General features: G+C 36.8%; 1 pseudogene; it reads right to left on the bottom strand.

Moving 5' to 3' along the window:
- Positions 1-1554: 1554 nt before the first annotated feature.
- Positions 1555-2542, bottom strand: LOC148951813 (uncharacterized; annotated as a pseudogene).
- Positions 2543-21307: the final 18765 nt, after the last annotated feature.

The raw sequence follows: 21307 nt of genomic DNA on the forward strand, positions 1-21307 counted from the left end.
AATTACGCATAATATAGGAGTTACTTGTCCTTGGTGGAAGTCTCAGAAGGAACTTCGCGAATAAAAAAAACAGAACTCTTACTTTTGCACACTGAGCGGACAACAGGTATTTCCAAAAAAGTGCTATCAACAGTACATGGGGAAGGGCAGTGGCATTATACAGCGACGCAAGATATTTATGGCAGAACCGATGTCTTTTCACAATAATTGACCCGTACGCGATCCGAATTTTCACTTATACGTGGTGTACAAGCAGCGTCCCGGTGGAGTGGAGGCTTCGAACGATTGGTAAACCAAAGTAAGTAATATTCTCAGATGGTTTCACAACTGAATCGCCCAAATGGATTTCTTCTTCGCACTGCTCCGCATTGAAAAACAAGATGGCAGATTTTTACATATTAAACGACAAACCTACTTTATTGTATTCCCTATTCAACAAATCAAAATTCTTCGATAGTCGACCAGCGGACCTGTTCAAATTAAGCAAGTTGTTAGCATACGTCATTAATGAAACATCTATCCCTCTTGAAACACGACAAGTAGCTACAAGGGCTTGCGCCGGCAGAACACTATTGTTGTACAAACTCGGAGAAACAACCGAAACTTGTCTGACTCCTTTACGGACTGGTACAACAGCGGATTTGACCTGACTTGAGGGTATTTGGATTTGCGCTCTAAGGTTTTTGTACATATAATATAATACTCTGACAATGCACAAATTTAGCCCTTATTTACACGCTTCTAGAAGGATCTGCGGGTGAACTGACGAGTCAAAAGCCCGGCTCACATCAAAGGAACCAATAACTAGTGGATTACCCGTTGCCTCAGAATCAGACATAATAGCAGCAAGGGTGAACAGAGCATCAGCACAACCGAGTCCCACCATAAAACCAAACTTGTGGTTTGGAATTTGGCAACAGTGTCTAACATTTGACAATATAAGCATTTCAAGAAGCTTGCATAAAACTGGCGACACAGTGATTGGGCAATACGAAGAGCATAGGTTAACTGGCTTCCCTTTTTTCAAGATGGGCGTAAGTTGCCCTGTACAGAAAACCTCGGGTACAAAACCAATTACGAATATTATCTGGTACAATAATGTTAACATTTCATACAAAAGACGAGTACCATTCACAAGGTGAAGTGCACACAAATCGTCAACTCCACGTAATTTTTCTTTTTCAGCCTATAGGCATTTGCAGTTACATCCGAAACAGATATGGTAAATTCTGGAAGACTCGAGTTTGATAGCACACATTCAAGTTCTTCGATATACGATCAAGCTACACTGGGATTCAGGGAACTAAATTCGTAAAGTGAGCTCGCCAGTCATTTGGATCACTAGGCATGGACTTAAGCGTGTTTGGGCGATCTTTCATGCGGTCTTTCCATAAACGACTTGGATCATTAATTACTCTCTCTGTATAGTCATGTTTCACATTCATGCGGTGCTGCTTGAGGGCTTTCTCAAATTTACGTTTTGTGTGTACACGAAGAAAATTCAGCACACCGAATTTAGGACGGCCACTTTGCCTCCACACTGAGAACCAGAACTTAGCATCCTGACGTGCTTTCACTAGCTCTTGATTCTTTGAGAACCCCGGGATTTCAGTGCCTTTACGAATTTTTCTAACGGGAATAACAGCATTTTCTGCGGTCAGTAGTGCGTGGGTGATTACAGCACAGAAGGTATTAACCTGTATTTTATTTTCCTGGATATTCCTTTGCACGTTGGCTTGTAGTAGACTAAATGGCACGCTGATCTTCTGAAGCGTCGTGTCCAGCACTGTCTGATAAAGCAGGAAGTCGGCCTTTGACCAATCTTTTTTTTATACCACTGTGAAGTACTTTTGACCTTTGGTATACACACATTAACACATGCTTCAATTGGGATGTGGTCGACGGAGTTACTTCCCATTAGTACGCTCACTGTGGCACTCACGTTTGGTGTGCATGCCACATGGTCTATATTTGAGACTGAACCACTAGTATATACAAATGTGAAATCTTTGTCTTTTGGTAGCACACGATACCGACTTTCAAGTGCACCTAGGATCAGCTGGGACCGAGGAGACGAGCCGTCGACTAGATTACAGTTCCAGTCTCCGATTATAACGCATTCCAGTTTGGACAAAATGGTACTCTTGAGGCACTTTGTAAGAGCTCACATTGCTTTGGAGAATCGGTTATCCGATTCTTCGTCGCTGTAGTTTGTAGGAAGGTAGACATTGAGAATCACAAGGTTCCCAACCCTTATAGTCATAAAGTTTTCAGCTGCATGAAGACTCTCGGAATCAACGGCAGAACTACATACGATTGCTAGTCCACCAGAGAGCCTCCCGCGTTGACGAGACTGGGCTGGTATAAAATAGAATGTATGATTGTCCGAAAACTTGAGAAGGCTGAGGCTATCATTTGTCATTAAATGTTCTTGGATTCGCAGAATACCGCTCCGCCGACATAGTTCTTCAATTACAGGGGTTCTGCGAGACACACCTCCATTCATATTCCAAGACACAATCCTAGTACTCGGTTCAATCATCGGAGCGTTTTTGTTTTCCAATTTGCTTTTTCATCACATGGCATTGGAATGACTGACATGTATGTTTTGTTGACTTACATGTTGCGCATCCAATTAGTTCCGTTCATGGGTTACTAGCATTCGACGTATGGCCTTGGACACCGCAACATGGACAAATCTGAGGAGCAGAGCACGCCGCTGAAACGTGACCAAATTTTTGGCAATTATAGCACCGTTTTAGGAGGTACACAAATTCTTCAATCGGAAATCTTTATTCCGACAGCCATTGATCCAGATATATAGTTCAGCACGGCATTTAGAATTATACTCTCTCCCATGCTTGAAACCAGTTTAACCCCAATAATCCCGGCAGGTACAACGGCACTTGCCACGGTTTTACTGCCCCTCTTATGCTTGTCAATTAGTGTTCCATAAAAAACAGCCTGGCACACTATATATATATATATATATATATATATATATATATATATATATATATATATATATATATATATATATATATATATATATATATATATATATATATATATATATATATATATATATATATATATATATATATATATATATATATATATATATATATATATATATATATATATATATATATATATAAATATATAAATATATATATATATATAAATATATAAATATATATATATATATATATATATATATATATATATATATATATATATATATATATATATATATATATATATATATATATATATATATATATATATATATATATATATATATATATATATATATATATATATATATATATATATATATATATATATATATATATATATATATATATATATATATATATATATATATATATATATATATATATATATATATATATATATATATATATATATATATATATATATATATATATATATATATATATATATATATATATATATATATATATATATATATATATATATATATACACACCCACACACACACACACACACACACATATATATATATATATATATATATATATATATATATATATATATATATATATATATATATATATATATATATATATATATATATATATATATATATATATATATATATATATATATATATATATATATATATATATGTTCAGAAATTAGGTCAGAACAAAATATGTCTGGATTATACGTCACTAATCTTTTTTGCGAAAATTTTATTTTCTTCACTACAACTTACAGAATTATGTCCGTATAATATCCAATTTTGATGTTGACACTTTGAATGCAAGTTAAAGACTTTTGCTTTTGATGCTTTTTGATTGTGTTTGGCATTCTTCTTTACATTTCCCTAAGATTTGACCTTAATGCTGCATGCCTCTTTTTTTTTTTATTGGATCGAACATGCCATCTTTTCTTGATAAAAAAAAAACTTATATGTTAACAATAGGCAACTTGTGTAACTTACATCCCTTGCACCAGGGGCTGAGGGTTGTGAACCATGGTTATTTAACTATGGCATAGTTATTTAACCACCAAACTGTTTTAAATAAAATGGCCGTCTCAAAATTTAGATCGGATGTACTTGGGGAAAAAATAGGGTGGGGTGGAAGTCCTCCGATCACTTTTAACTCTGAAAAAGTGTACTGGAAATTTTGATTTCCAATCGAACGAGCCCCCCCCCCCCCACAAAGTTCATACAAAAATATTTTCTACAAAATCCTTATGTGTTAGCAATGAGCAACTAGCTTAACTTACCGCCCTTGCCCCAGATGCTGCTGGTGGGGTTGTCAACCCCCAAGGCATGGTTATTTGACCTTTAGACTATTTTGAACAAAATGCTTATTTTTATTTTGATCGGATGTATTTGGGGGGGGGGGGGGTGTCAGTTAAGAAGGAAAGGCTGATTGTCCTGTGATTAACCTTGATTTTTCGAAATTTAACTGGAACTTTCAATTTCCAATCGAATGAGCCTCCTTCAAAGTTTTTAAGACCACCCTTCTATAAAAACCTTAAATTTTAACAATGGGAAACTTGCAATAACATACAGATTGCTGATACAGGTGTACAACCAATTTTTTTGGAACGGCTTAGCGTAACAAGATGAAACTTCTGGGGCATCTACCTGCTACTACTGCTATTAATGCTGCTGCTGCTACTGTTGCTACTATTACTAATTCAACACTATTATTACTACTGCTGCTTCTACTACGACCTCTATACTATTAAACTAACACTATTAAGGCTATGCATATCAAGTTGTGAATTTGACAGAATGGGGTATTTGAGAGGGAGCTTAAACGAAATCAAAAGACACTATGTGCATTCAGATTTTCAAAATGGCGTATCTCAAAAAGGGATTTGTGTTTTAAGTTGGAACTTTCAGAGAGTGCTTAAAGGGAAAGTCAATTCACCAAAAGGAAATATGTGCACGCTCAGGCCTGGATTTACCACTAGGTCCCTAGGCCCGGACCTAGGGGCATATAATGCCAAGGGGAGCAATAAATTATCACTGAGTAATTTTTTCTTGACAAAAACTGGACTGATGAGATTTATCGTCGCCAGGTGCACTCTGCCGCCACGCTGCCTATTCACAGAAAAGTGACTTTAATACAACACAGGAATTCCATGATCACTTTTAAACTGTCAGATGTCTCCCAAAAATGGTAGCTGAGAGTTCGGTATTACCCCTCTCTTTCATCACTTTTCGCTCATCAGTTGTGTTCTGTTAATTGCTTCCATTAACCCCGAATTTTTGGGAATATCCCCGAAAATCTTCCAAAAACGGAGCGGCAAAAACGCTTGGTTCTTAAGCGTCAAAGCTTTAAATCCGGCCCTGTGCACGCTAATGATAATGCTATTACTATTTAAATTACATTTACTACTACTGCTACTATAACAACTACTACAACTACTAGTTCAACTGCTACTTCTATTGCAACCACTTGTAAGCTAAAAGTATTAAGATAAACCTAATGAACTACATGAACATATAGGTTATCAAAAGGATATATCGGCAATGAAATAGCAACAGCTAAATGTAATAAATTGAAGCTGCTAGAACTTGATAAGAGGAATCTTCAGCTATGATAAGAGGATAAGAGGAATCTTGATAAGAGGAAAGGCAATATGTTAATACTGCTGCTGCTACTAGCACTAGTGCTATTACTATTAATACTAATACTATTACTGGGACTACCATTACAGCTGTACCTAACGGTAATGAACGGTATGAAGGTGGAATATTCAGGGATTGAGGATGAAGGTGAACTGAATCACATCACGCCATCTGTATACAGGTTGTCAAAAGGGCGCATCAGTAATGTTCTAGGGACAGTTTGGTGTGTTGAAAAAAATTTTGAAGAAAATAAAAGGTGCTATGTGCATACTGCTACTAATTCCACTACTGCTACTACGCAAGCTAAGGGTATTAAGGTGAAGCTGTCAAGGTATATTTCGGTGGATATCGAACTGAATCAAATTGACTATGATTATGCACATTCTCAAAAGGGTTACACAGCAATATCTCAAGTACGGCTTCCATTATAAAGTTAGACCTTTCAGGATAAGTCGTGGGTGGGGGACTTCGAACTAATGAAAAGTTCATAGTTTGCAATAAAACCAAAATACACAGTTTATCGGGCCATACTTTTGCCGATAGGCCCAATCCTGAAAGTTTCATTCAATTTAGAGGGTTTAGGGGTTACACTGACGACTAATACAAGTTAGAAACCGCAAATGAAGCGAGAAATAGATTTTGAGCTTTTAATCAGCCATAGTTCCAACTTATTTTAAGGCCTTGACTTAGGTTCAGGATTTGATTTAAGTGAGGGTTGGATTAAAGGAGGCTTGAGTCAAATAAGGGTTTGTTAGAACGGAGGTTCAGTATTTAACTCTGTAGCCTTTTTTTTTGTTTTCCCCAAAACCCCTATGTTTTCTATGATCGTTTGTTTTAACTTCTATTCGTTTTGGGTTTCTTTTTTTTTGTAGTAATTTCTGATCACTTTGGGTTTGAATTATTAGAGGAATTTATTTATGCTAGCCTTTGGTTTAATATGGTTCTTTACTTTTCTTTGAACAATTATTTTTCAAAAGAATCATTTTAATTAATTTAAAGAAAGCGCAACCAAATGTGACTTCTTTTTTATCTAAATTGTCCAAGTTCCGATATTTTCAGTAAATATTTCTATTACTCAACGTTCAGGAAAGGCCTGATTCACCTAAGAAAACAAAATCAAACCAAAAGTTTCCAAACACAACGATAAAGTAGCTTTTGTGTCGGCTCCACCGAAGAGGGTAATTAAACTTTTTCAAACCAAACGATAACCAACAACGAGCGTAGAAAATACCACAAAATGAAAACGACAAAATAAGCAAAGTGGTAATAAAAATATCACAGAATTTAGACGATGAGAGCCGCCGTTTACCCCCCCCCCCTCCCCACCCTTGAAAAAATATCCTTTGAGGAAAATACCCCATGGAAAATAACACCTCACACAAAATACCCCCCCCCCCCAGAAAATACTAGTAGTATCTATATACACAGTTTCAGGGATACATTCACGCCTACAAGAATATGCTCAAAAGTGCAATAGATATGAAGCGTACAAGAAAATCTACGCCTGATATCTATTCTATATATTCTAACGGTACAAGAACTGGGTCGAGAAAACCCATGCCTGAGACACTGCAGTTAGACGTGGACATTTTAAAAATCTGCAAAGGTATAATGTGGACCAATACGTTTTGAGAGTACGATCAAAATTATATAATTCAACCAGACTGGTTTTTGTTATTTTTGTCAATTGCACAAGGAATTGCAATTCAGCTTCACGTGCACATTTAAGAAAAAAACTGGCAACATGTCAAGTGGTTCAACATGTTTTGGGAGTATGGTTGAAATTATATAACTCGACCGGACTGTTTTTGAGGCAACATCCATTTTTTAGGAGCCAATCAGAGACATCGATGGTTGCTCAATATACGGTAAGTTGATTGGTGATTGGTTATAAATAAAAGGACTGATTTTGTATTCGTCCTTGAGATTTTGTATAGAATGCCCATACCTTACGATTTAATTTTCATAATGATTTAATATATCATAGATAGTACACTGAATATTATTAACTTTAAAGCAATGGATACGTCAATTTTCAATGTGAGGACAGTTTACTCAATTTCTTAATTTATTTCTAAATAAAATCATCCCATTAGTAAATTCAAATTTCAGGGGGACATATCCCCTCTCCCCTCCAACAATATAAACCCTACAATAGTATGAATATACTCGCTATAAAACCAAAAGTACGCTCTTTTTCCAGTATGTAAATAAAAAGCCTCCCCCAGAGCCCTGTTTATTAGCTTATTAAATAAGTTTTAGTTATTTAGTTCAAAATGTCCTTTTCACATTATCAAAAATAGGGTTTCTGGTCTAAAAGGCATCAGTGTCTTATCCTGTTAGCAAGAGTGACAATTTTTAAACAACCTTTTACATGCCTTATCTGAAATTATTAATAGTATATGTTTAAGGACATTGCCAATGGTTTCCTTGAGAAATAGATTCTTTTTATGGTCAAATTAGGTGTGAGTAAAACCTTTGAAATGCGATGCGTCAGTGATGTTTGAACAATGTTGTCAATTTAAAATAGAGTCTGGCGTTATGGTATACTAAAAAATCGATATTAAAATCGTTAATTAAAGAATAGTACACTAAACTCAGAATTGACACTAGGGGGTAATTTATATCATGGGAAGATGTTTTTGAAATCCCCCTCCCCCTTTCCCCCCAAACTCAAAATTTTCCAAAATTTTACTTTAGAAGCTTTTTTTAAATATTTCTAAAGCGCTAAGACATAGAGCACTACAAACATCAGAATCAACTTTAGAGGTCAATTTATCTGTAAAAGAGAAGTTATTATTTCCTTAATAAATCTTTCTTCTTTTCTTAAGAGGGAGGTGAATTCATGCAATTACCCTCCCCTCGCAAAGGGACCAAGATGGAACGTTGTCATACCGATTCACAGTGCACAGGCATCCATCATTAGAGATAGTAGCTCCATTACAAGTTTTCTGCACCCACCAGGACCCTCTCATGCCAGTATCAGCTCTGCGGAGACCTCTATGCAACCTGGAAGAAAATTCAAGAGATAATGGATGCTTCCTCTTAATGTATCGGTCTTGTCTACTCTAGATCGCGAGGGGGCCTCCCTTCATGCTTTTCCAGGGGCTTCATGCATACAAGTGCAGTCTGAATTTGTAAGTGTCGGTATTTTACCTCTACCTTATACGTGATTATGTACGTAAAAGAATGCTAGGAGGAATTGAGTTTTGTGGGTGGTGCAGAAAAAATGGTACGTATTAAATATTCGGGTAAACGTACGACTAGAAAATGTTTCACTATAAATAAGGCTATTATGTTTTTTTCTGAACTATCTGTGGGAGGTGGGGGTAAGTATTTATTTTAAATAATTATAGGAGTGATTGAGTTTATTGGGTGATGCGGAAAAATGGTGTATATTAAATATCAGGGTAAACATATAAGTAGAAAAATATTGTATTATAAATATGGCTACTGCATCTTTCCGAACTTAAAGTGGGAGATGGGGGGTAAATATTTATTTCAAACAATTTCAGGTAGAATTGAGTTTTGTGGGTGGTGCAGGCAAATGGTATGTATTAAATATTCGAGTAAACATACGGCTAGAAAAATGCTTCACTACAGATATAGCTATTGTATCTTTCTGAACTTTCAGTGGAAGGTGGGGGTCAGTATATAGTTCAGATATTTCTAGAAGTATTGATTTTTGTTGGTGGTGCGGAAAAATGGTACGTATTTAATATCCAGGTAAACATACGATTAGAAAAATACTTCACTATAGATAAGGCTATTGTGTCTTTCTGAACTGTCTGCGGGAGGCGGGGGTAAGTATTTAATTTAAATAATGCTAAAAGGAATTGATTTTTGTTGTTGGGCTGGAAAAATGGTACTTATTAAATATCCTGGTAAACAAACGAGTAGAAATGAACATGATTTTTCAACTTTACGAAATAATGCTTATTTCACATAGAAAATAAACCTTTTTTCTATAGATTAATGAAATAGCAGCGCCATTGCATCACGAAACATCAACATTTACTGAACCTGAAGCAATTCTAGCACCACCACTGAAGTTCAATGACGAACCTGCATTAGTTCTAGACAAAAAAAGTGACATAGGGGTTTTCTTAACGATTGTTTTGGGGACATGGCCAACCTAGATGATTTAACTTATGACATTGACATGATGGAAGACCCGGAATGGACAGATAGATTTATGCGAGAGCATTTAGGGGATGTTAGTAGTACATCTGAACCGGGTCCTTATAAAGAAATTACGTCACATGACAATACTGGCTGGCCCGATCAGCTATCCCCGAACACCCTGGAATACAGACTAACAGGCCTAGGGGACTTCCTGCCATCTCCATCCATTGCAATTGAACAGACTGGGGGTGGTGCTATTTACAATTCTATGTCACCCCCCCCCCACCATTCTGCTTAATGATACACCTAGTGGTAGTAATAGTAGTAGTAGTAATACAGCAACAACACAAGTATCCCCTCTTCCACATTTTTTTCTTTCCAACTCTGCCTTACACCACACAAAGATCTACAGCGCCAAATTCGGTGACCCCTTTAACTCTCTAGTGTCGGGGGATATAATAACAGATCCCTCGGCCATTACACATTTATATACTACTAAGATTCGAGCCATTCTTGAACAACAGATGGGGGTAAGGGGGGTGGGGGTCAGTTTAAAAGCATCAATAGCACTAAAAATATTTTTTTTAATGAAAATAAGGGGCGAGGTGTATTCGAAATACTTTTAAACAGAGATGTTGGCAATTCACCCGCATTTATCAAATTATGGGGAGGTTTTTCTAAATTTGGCTAATAGCATTCAAAGTAAGTGGGAAAATTATAACGAGGGGGGTAATGGCTCGGTGGTTTTATATATTCAAAGTTTAAATGTTAATATTTGTAGATTTAAAAAGAATTTTATTGTAAGAGGTGGGCATGGGGAGAGGGCTATAGTTTTAAAATATCATTCAGATTTAGAGGGGTGTAAGGGGATACAACGAATCTGTTTCGATACGAGGCTACAGTGTTTCAAGTATGCATTTTTAATTGCCACATACAGACCTCTGTGCGAAGATGCCACTAGAAAAAAGTTGGATAAAATGGCAGTTAATGGTTGGGAGGGTTCAAAGTTCCCCAAAGTAGATTTTAATTGTTTAAATGGTCAATTTCCCGTGACACTAAAAGGATTAGATATTTTCGAGCGGGCTAATGCACATTTAAAGATTGGTGTTACGGTGTTACAGTATGAAACAGAATTTGAGGAGGGCCACCGTTCCGATAAGAAGGGGGTATTATTTCCAGAGCGGGCTCCTTCAATTGAATCAGTGGAACATTGGGTGTGGCTTCTATAAACTCCACCCACAGACCCCGATTCAATTGGACATCTTAATCCAATTACGGATATTAGTAGGGTTCTAAGTGAGGATAAAGATCGGGGTAGTGTGTGTTATTACTGTCCAACATGCCTCTCAAGATTTCGCTCTGATTTAAAGTTAAAGCATCACATGAAACACTGTAAACGTCATAGATACCAGGATATGGAGACGGTAAGCGGAGATAGAGCGATCTTACGTTTTAAAAATTTCCAAAATACGCACCTGCAGAGCAATAAGATCGCTTTAGACTGCGAAGCGAAACTGACCGACGTGTACGATTCGTCAAATTCAAATCGTGTTAAAATACATGAAGCCGTAGGGGTCCCTTACGCTGACGCTCAACGAAATTCCAATAATACCATGCAAGTGCTGGATGTAGTGGAGATGTTGGGTGACGGTGAAGACTGCATGGACTCGACAATGGTCAGTCTAATCAAAACAGTGAACGGTGCAATTTCGCGCCTTCGTTACACAAACTATCCTATGCTCCTATCACCAGATGACATAACGGCCATTAAAAATTGTAAAATGTGTTGGGTTTGCAAGGGGGAATTTGATGATGGTGTTGGGAATGGGGGGAAGAGGAAGGTGATCGACCATGATCATTTGTGGCAGTAAATAACGTCGGGGGGGGGGGAGTAACTTTAGGAGGGTAGTACATCAGGCGTGCAATTTAAACGTTAGACAGCAATATTTCGTACCTGTTTTTATACACAATTCCAAGTACGACTACCGGCGTTGGCCCGCATTGCCAAGGGGGGAGTTGTAGATGACTCATGGATAGATGGTTCTTTTTCATATAAAATCATACCCAAATCATCAGAGAAGCTACTGCTGCCAGAATTCATGTGGAAAACAGTTGACAAGGGTAACACGTGCCTGAATAAAATCCGTTTTTTAGAATCTTTCAACTTCTTCCCCAAATCTTTAAGTCAATTGATTCAGATACAGAAAAGTGACAATTTTGATAGCTTCCCCCTCCTCAAACAGCGCTTCCCCGATGATGAAATGTATGATTTATTAACGTGTAAGGGTATATACCCATATGATTATTACAACTCTGGCTCGAGGCTAGATGAGGTGTCACTACCGCCCATTGAAGCTTTCTACAATTCTCTTACTGAGAGTGAGTGCACCACTAGCGACTACGAATTTGCTAAGAAGGTTTGGGCAAAGGGCGGATATCAAAATGGGTGGGATTATTGTAAACTATACTTGGCTAGTGACGTACTCACTCTTCTGGATACTGTGCGCAAGAATACGGATAGAATCTATGGGGAATTTGGGTTGGATTTAGGTTATTATTTTTCCACTCCTCATCTGGTGATGGACTTGATACTTAAAATCAGCAAAGAAGAAATAGGAGAACTGTTGAAGGATACATGTATCTATTGAAAAAACCATTCAGATCGTTTCTTTGTGGACCGTCAATGTCAGGAAAAACAACACTCTTAACTAAAATAATTAAAAATTGCGATAAAAAGTTTGTGGAAAAGCCAAAAAAAATCTACTGATGTTACAGTATTTGGCAGGAGTCATACGATAAAATAAAAGCAATTGCAACGACGGGATTGGTGTAGATACAATTCATACAGGGACTTGATTTTTTCAGCATTATTGAACCAAACTCTTGGCTGATTATTGACGATCTGGCTGAATATATTGAACAATGGTCCCAGGAAATGCTGCAACTGTTCACTGTTCGCTCTCATCATGAACAGATTTCCGTTACTCTGGTTCTACACAATCTCTTTCATCAGAGCAAATGTATGCGAACACTTGCATTGAACTGCACCTACTATATCATCTACAGAGTTGTTCGTGATTCTAGCTCGCTAATAACTCTCAATAAATAGATATACCCCGGGGCCCCTAAATTTCTGCTCTCAGCATACAATCAGGCAACTAATACCCCCTACGGCTATATCCTATTGGATCTTAATCAAAATACACCCGCGGATCTGCGTGTAGTGACAGATATTTTCGACAATGAAATTACAGTATATCTCCCCGTGAACATTAAAAAGACCTATTAGTTGCTATCATGACACTGAAGAAACTACATGAAAATAGACATCTGTTTTCAGTTCTAAGCACTTCAAAACCCTCGCTTAGGAAAGCCATACTCAAACTTGGTATTGACAATGATTTCAAAAATCTAATATCTGAACTTTTTTTAAATTTGACCGAGGGTAATGTTCAACTGCCAGAAGTAGTTAAGAAACAGTCAAAGCAACATCGTTCCATTGTAAGTAAATTGGCATCTAAAAAGAAAGGAAAGATTTTTAAAAAGAAACGACTTCTTCAGGCGGGCGGTAGCTTTTTCACACTTTTACTGCCAATAATTGCAGGACTTGTAAACAGTTTTCTCTAGTGAGAATGGCAAAACCCTATAAATTGACTCCAATAGAACTCGCTCTCTCACCCGTGGAACACTTTGAGAACAATCTGAGTAAATTGCTTGACAACGAGAATATTGAGGATGATAAAAAACTGCTTTTACTTCAAGATGCACTTCGCCTTGTGGATAAAAATAAGCCCTATCGGGCGAAGACCACTGGTATTGATCACAAAAAAGAATCATCTCCTCAGGATTCTGCTGCTGCTGCTGGAACATATTTAAAGAAGGAGGAATTGGATTCAATTGCATTGAAAATTGGAAATCTAATGCCCCACTCATATCGTTAACAAAGTAAACGGCTCCTAACCTATCTCATGGAAAGTGGTCAAGATCATATTCAAGTTGATGGCAATGGGAAAGGGATTATATTTCATGGCAAGAGCTATAATCTACTTGATTTAATCTATGATATGGTTACAAATCGTTAAGGATATTATCATTTGACGCTCATCTATACAACTTTCTAAATACATTAAACTTCCCCAAAAGTCTTATTAGCAATAGACAAATTCTAAAAAAATTAAATGAACATGCACCATCATCATCATCATCAAGAACACCATTAAAACATGAAGAAGAAGAAGAAGAAGGAGAAGAAGATTGTAAATCAATATTGAAAAATACTAGCACACCTAGTGGAAACTTAACAATGGGGGCGAGGAAAAAGCGAAAAAGTATCATGTCACCATCACCAACCACAACTAGTATACAAAAGGGTAGCGGACGTTACACAACGTGTTTTCGTTCAAAATGGTTGAAGATCTGAAAGGTGTATGAAAATATTTGTGAGGCGGGGAGTTTAAGTTCACCCACCACTCTTTCCAAGGTCACTAGTGTTCACACTTAAAGTGTACAAGACTATCTACAAAATGAATCAAGTTACACTCTGCATAGAAATCATAGACTTCTAGCTAATCAATGTCAAAAAACTGAAGCCTTTTTCCCATCGCAGATAATGGAAGCAGATTACCTAACTCTAAATGAAATTCAATGACATTACAATACACCGTACAAGTATTTTCTACTTACAATCAGTGTTTATGGTCGCTATGCATATGCAATTCCATTACAATCAAACATAGCTGTTGAAGTTGCTCAGGCCATTGAAAGTATTCTCGAACAGGATTCATATAAAAAATTCAAACGGATCGTGGTAGTGAATTTGTTAATCCCCATGTTGAAAAAGTACTAGAGAAAAATAATACACTGCTCTATCATAGTCATAATCCTATAAAGGATGCATTGGCTGAACGATTGATAAGAACTATTCAACTTTTAATTTCAAGATATTGTACATTGAAAAATACACCTGCTTTTATTCATGATTTAGATAAAATCATGTTGATTTATAATCAGCGACCTCATCGATCATAGTCCAGTTCTTCCAAACTGAAAGTTTCCCATATTGATCATGACGAAGTTAACATATACCTAAAACAGCGTTCCGATGGAAAGTTTGTCCCGAAGAAAAATAAATTCGATGCCGACGGTGTCGGTTAAATTAATAGGACAACGAAAATGTTTGAAAAGGGGACTTAGTTGTGGTACACCGAAATTTTTTATGTTGCAAAAATCCTAGACACTAAACCCATAACTTATCGCCTAAGCGATACTAAAGATGAAGAGATTCTCTGCGGTTCTTATGACTATGAACTACAAAAAGTTAAAAATAATAGTGAAATCTATCAAATTGAAAAGATATTAAAGACACGTACTCGCAGGGGTAAGAAACAGTTATTGTTCGGTGGCTAGGATACAACTCTGATCTTGATTCTTGGATCGGTGTTGAAAATATTGACAATGCCCAATGATTTCTATTTAACTTTTATGTCCAATGTTTCCGATCCTCTCTACAACGACTTGAATACGATAAGTGATTTTTGGACAAAACTCTCCTTCGCCATCAAGTTTGACGGTGCGAATGAAGTGGTTCTTGTCGATTTTATTCTCAAAAATACCTATGACTTCCTGAGAAAGGATCGTGTGTATGATATGAAGGTTATACCATTCGATTGGACACTCTTTGTCGACTATGAATGGGTTGAAGCACTTAAATCTAGCGAATATCCACATGCCAAATTGAAATATATTGAATACGATAATATGAAAGAGTTGTGTCGTACAATCAAAAGAAAAATCTCATATCGTAGGAATGGTAAATTCCATTTTAATTATTTACTGGAACATGATATGATTTACATTACCTCACCTGTTGACAGTGAAATAATTATTCTCAGTAATAAGTTGAGAGATGTTTTTGGCTTGAAACTGAATACGATCAATGGGGAAAACGCTGGCACTGTTTAAGGGATGGATCAAGTAATTTCTGCTGATTGTCCACCTGATTTTGCTTCGGACTTTTGCATATTTCTCTATGCATCCTTTGTGGAAACATCGAGAGTTGGTAATTCAAATGTACCCCTCCTACGTGTTCTTGAACGAAAAACATCTCATGAACTTGTTCATCACTATAATATAAAGCATCTGCAGTATGTTCCTGTAAACAATTCATATTTGGAACTCTGACAGTTAGTACTAAGAAGTGAATTGGGTGATCCTCTAGCACTAACAAAAGGCTTGGCAGTGATTACAAGTCATTTTCAACCTATTGTTGGCGACAGCATAATCACCTAAAATGAACAATAGAAGAATTCCATTTGTCTGTCCCGATATCGATTGCTATGTTGTTGCTCTGAGTCCACTTCAAATAGGCAATGGATTTGACCACTACATGGGGCGTACTACAATGTCTGGCTATGGTCTTGGTAGCTGGTTTGCTAGGCTATTTCGTTCTGCACTACCCCTTGCCAGAAATATCTTGTACCTGCTGCATCGAATTTTGCTGCCTCCACACTACAGGACTGGGGGTCGGGCAAGAATTTCAAGGAGAGTGTTAAGGAAAATATTAGATCTTCAGCAAGAGCCTTTGGTGAGCAACTAAAATCTCGGCAAAATGGGGAGGGATTGAAAAGGATGCGTGCGCCTCATTCACTCATCAGTCTCCACCTAGGCGGGAAGCCAAGGACATCAACAAGGACTTTGAGGAATAAAACAAGGAAGACCAATAAACAGAAGAAAAAAAGAAAAAGATTGTTAGGTCAAATAAGGACTTATTCTATTAAGATGAATTATCTCACACACAAGGAAGCATATACATCAATCAGTTCCTCATTTAATCCATTAAATTCTGAAAATTTTGATTTCAGTGTCAAATATGGCTAATATGAACAGTTTCATCACCAACAAACCCACTCGGAAAATATACACTTTCAAATATTTTCAATGAAGACTATTTCATTGATTTTTCATCAACATTTATTGATTTAAATGTTGCGGTGAAGAAAAAGTCAGATAATACAACTCCAACTGCTGGCGATGGTCTCTCCTACGAAAACTGTATTCTACACAATCTGTTCAAACAAATTAATGTATTTATTAATGGAAAATTGCTGAGCACTAGGAATAATTTATCCAACTATGCAAGCCAAATACAATTTATGATGATGACACCAATGGCGTACATAGAGTTGAGAGGACAATCATTGGGTTATGAATATCGATCAGGTTTTGATACTCACGGTGGTGTGACTATAACAGTGAACCGATAGCACCAGTTGGTTTGTCAATTTAATCAAGCGATATTCAATATATCCCAATGACTACCCCCTAATGTCAAGATTGTTATGAAGTTAGAACTGGCGCTGTTAAATATCTGTTTTGGAAACACACTTCCTTCAGCACCTAAAGCAAATGTCATTATCACATCGACAATCTTCCACGTCCGAAAACAACAGGTTATGAGCTCTGTTGCATTGGCAGTGGAAAAGCTAAGAGCCAATGGCAACAACATTAAACTTCTTGTTCCTCATACGATCACTAATCAACGTCATATTGCCACCAGCTCTCGTAGCTATAGCGATTCATCATTTGTCAATGAAGAAATTTCATCAAAATTGGCTTTGACCTTTGTGAAGAGTGTCAGTGCCATTGTATCCTGGACTGAATCGGCCCATGATTTTAATTTTTTTGGTCTATCTAGCCTTGTGTGCAAAGTGAATGGTATTCCACTGTACACTCTATCATTTGACAAAAAATCCTATAGAACTCTGTATGAGTTGACCATGCAATCCCAAGATCAAGACTCGCAACTATTTAAAAATGGAATAACCGATTCAATGTTTTCAAAAAATCATGGGGTAATTGTTTTGGACTTGTTGGGGACTCAGGATATGAGCATAGTAAGAACAGGGAATGTATGTTTAGAGTGTACATTTGCCGATGCTTTGACTGAGAGTATCACGCTAATATCATTGAGTCAATTTGAAACCTATTGGGAAATCACACCCGATGGCTGTGTTCTACTAGACCTAGCACCAAGAACACAAACAAAATAATCAACGTATTTAGTATGGATCCATACTAAATTACATACATTTAGTAATTACATACTAACTACATACATTTAGTATATGGATCCCAGTACAAGTCCTATTGTATACCATCGGACTTCATTGAAAAAATTACAAGTGTTAACAATACCCTAATCATTGTTAATAGCAGTCCATCGACTTTGAAGACAGGTCATTGGCTATGCATCTTTCAAACAGTTAAGAATATTGAATTTTTTGATTCTCTTGGCCTATCGTATAAATTCTACACGCCATACATCAGCAAGTTTATTGAAAGCGGTGAGAAAACCATTAGTCAAAATCAACGAACAGTACAGGATTTAACGACTAAGACATGTGGCTTTCATCCACTACTCTTTTTTAAGTTCAGATGTTGTGGCTATACCTACAAACAGTTTCTCGACATCTACGTTGAATTATCTCGATTGAATGACTTTCTAGTGGAGAATATACTTACAAGCATATTTAATATTGATTTTAGTGCCCTACGAATTAAATGTTCTGAAAATGTATGTGAAATTGTTATTAATAAATGATAAAAATTCATATACATGATAAAAAGACTTTTCTACTCTTTAGATTTCATCTTCTACTAGGTATAGGTATTTGTCGACAACAACTAATGCCGGTAGATTGTCTGAATTCACAGTGTACTGATCCTGATGTACTGCAATGTCAGGGTCACATTTTCTACAGTAGAGTGCAACTTCACTCTTGTCATATCTCTTTGTATAGTCAATGATACTATTCTCATTCATTCTATACAATTTACATGTTTCAATTTGCTTATTTGAAGCAATTTCACAAACAGTGTCCTCAAGTTTCGAATCACATTCCGTCGCAGCCAAATAAAAATCAGTAGGCTTATTATCATAAGAGCCATTGTCTTCACAACGATGACGTAGAAACCATTTTCTTTTGTTGTTTCAACAGTTGAATCGCTGTCCTGGCTTCTCCCCCCAGAACAATCTAAAACCACGACGATACCAAACTCGTAGCAATAAACTAAAATCACGCTTAGGATTCTTTCCGATCATACCGGGATATGTATTCTCCCACTGATTACATTTATCATAGTGACAATTGGAGCATAGGTGGCCACTAGGATGAGATTCACACACCTCTTGAAGACAGGAATTATAATCTTCAATTTGTACAGCATATCCTCTATGCAATTTACACGGGTTGCATAATCTACACTTTTCATCATACTCATCAATCATTGTGCAATTCTCACATGATGACCAGCTGCCCAGTGTGTACATACATAGCGGACATGTATGGAACATTTTTTTTCATGTGTTGACACTCTCACTGCCACAATGAAACTGAGCTAGCAACAACAAAAAATTGTCTGAGATAGAGATAGAGAGAGGAGTAAATCATCCTTGAACACCATCTTTCTCATGAAAAAAGTCCTAAATTTCTAAACTAGTGTTTAAAACAATATCCAACATATCATACGTCCGTTTAATGATCTGGTGTTAAGTGTATAGTTCTTTTAAGTAAGAGCCGCGACTTAGTCGCTCCGTACCATAAACTAATTATGGAGTCCCTGTTTTCATTGCATTGTCTTTCATCTTCCAAGCACGCATCTCCCGTCGACCAGATAGCTACAATCCAGTGCAATCTGGAATCAAACGGCCTACCCCGAATCCTAGATTCACCATGATTCGCTGTTTCTCAAATCTATCCATTTTTTAGAGTCCTAACACTCTCACAACCAACTACAGACTAACCAGAATTTTTTCTACTCTAAAAAATATACGCTAGTCTACTATAGAAAGAAAAATACCTTTGATTTGGAAACAATTTTATTGAGCATAATTACAACAATAATATTCACTGATTCATTTTGTTCTCATCAATATATTTCGATAGCACATCTAATGCTGCCCGAAGTTTATTTATATGGACAATATTCACTTTTCCAGCAAAACATAGTTGTTCCTCCTGCTTAAATTTGCTTAATGATATCCCGTATCTAGCATACATATCGTCCCATTCAAGGCATAGTCTACAGCCTCCGGTTATTTCCACAGCCACATTTGGTACTCGTATATCGTTGCTGCTGCCGGCTCCATCATTAATCTCCAATAATGTAAATGCACCACTCATTTTTCTCTACTAATATCCTCTGAAATAAGCTATTCTTTTTGAATTCAATTATGTTACTAATATGAATTGTAGTAAAAATCATCCCTTTTATTCAAATCCAATCACCAATAAAGTTATTGTATATTGAGCAACCACCGCTATCTGTGATTGACTCCTAAAAAATGTCTACGTGAAACGGGACATTCTTGTGCAATTCATATCAATAACAAAAAACCAGTTTCTTGTACGCTTCATATCTAATACACTTTTGAACATATTCTTGTAGGCGTGAATGTATCCCTGAATGTACCCCCTGAAACTGTGTATATAGATACTACTAATACTTACCAGTGGAAAATCCCCCCCCCCTTAAAAAATACCTCTTGCGGTTGGTTAGTCTCCAATCACTTTCGGCTTATAAAAAAAGACTAGAAATGCCTAGTGATTATCAAACAATTCTACCTCCATCCTCCTGTCGTCTCTCCCTTAGAGCTAAGTCTGTATTTATTTGAATGCTCAATGAGGGCTGATATGTTTTGGCATCAAAATGCATCCTTTTAGGTATCTCCCTCTTTTCCTAGCTACAAAACAATCAGATAGTCCCTTTGCAGAAGTTTCAGTTCCTTTATAAGTTTATAGATTTGTCTATTGCTTACAGATAGTGTTTGTGATTAGGATAAATACGGAAATATTTGCGTGGGGGTTTTCTGGGGGATTTTTCATAGGGAGAAAGTATTTGCACGGAGGGGGAGGGCAAGATTTACACATAAATTCTTCTTTTCCACTTAACTTAGAACTTCTCAATTAAACTTAAAAATAACACGACTCAAAGAAGATTTTTTAATTTTGAAAACCATAATTTCCACGAAAGGGGTATATTGCAGGTGAGGGGTTTTCTTGGGTGGATTAGGGAAAACTTTCCGTGGGGGAGAGGGGTAAACGCTTAGAGCCTTTGAAAGTGACAGCGTGAAGGAAACCCCCATTAACAGACATAAAAAAGAGAAATAAATCTGGATTTAAGGGTTTATGACGTCCAATTTTCTTTGTTTTTGTGACAACAATATAGAGCATTTTTATCAATCATCTTGACAGTAATTTATATCAAGACTTGAAAAAGCAAACAATTCAAACAAGGTCGAACATGTAAAGATTCTGACTTATGTTTTACCCAATGTAACTACGGTGGTAGAGTTGCACGAGGGTTCAGTTACACGGAGATTCAGTTGCACGGGGGTTCAGTTGCACGGTGGTTCAGTTGCATGGTGGTTCAGTTGCGCGGTGGTTCAGTTTCACGGTGGTTCAGTTACATGGTGGTTCAGCTACACGGGGTTTAGTTAAACGGGGTTCAGTTGCACGGGGGTTGAGTTGCACAAGGGTTCAG

The sequence above is a fragment of the Artemia sp. Qi Xiang Cuo genome, chromosome 5 (assembly GCF_049724085.1).
Source record: "Artemia sp. Qi Xiang Cuo chromosome 5, ASM4972408v1, whole genome shotgun sequence".
In the NCBI taxonomy this organism is placed as follows: Eukaryota; Metazoa; Arthropoda; class Branchiopoda; order Anostraca; family Artemiidae; genus Artemia; species Artemia sp. Qi Xiang Cuo.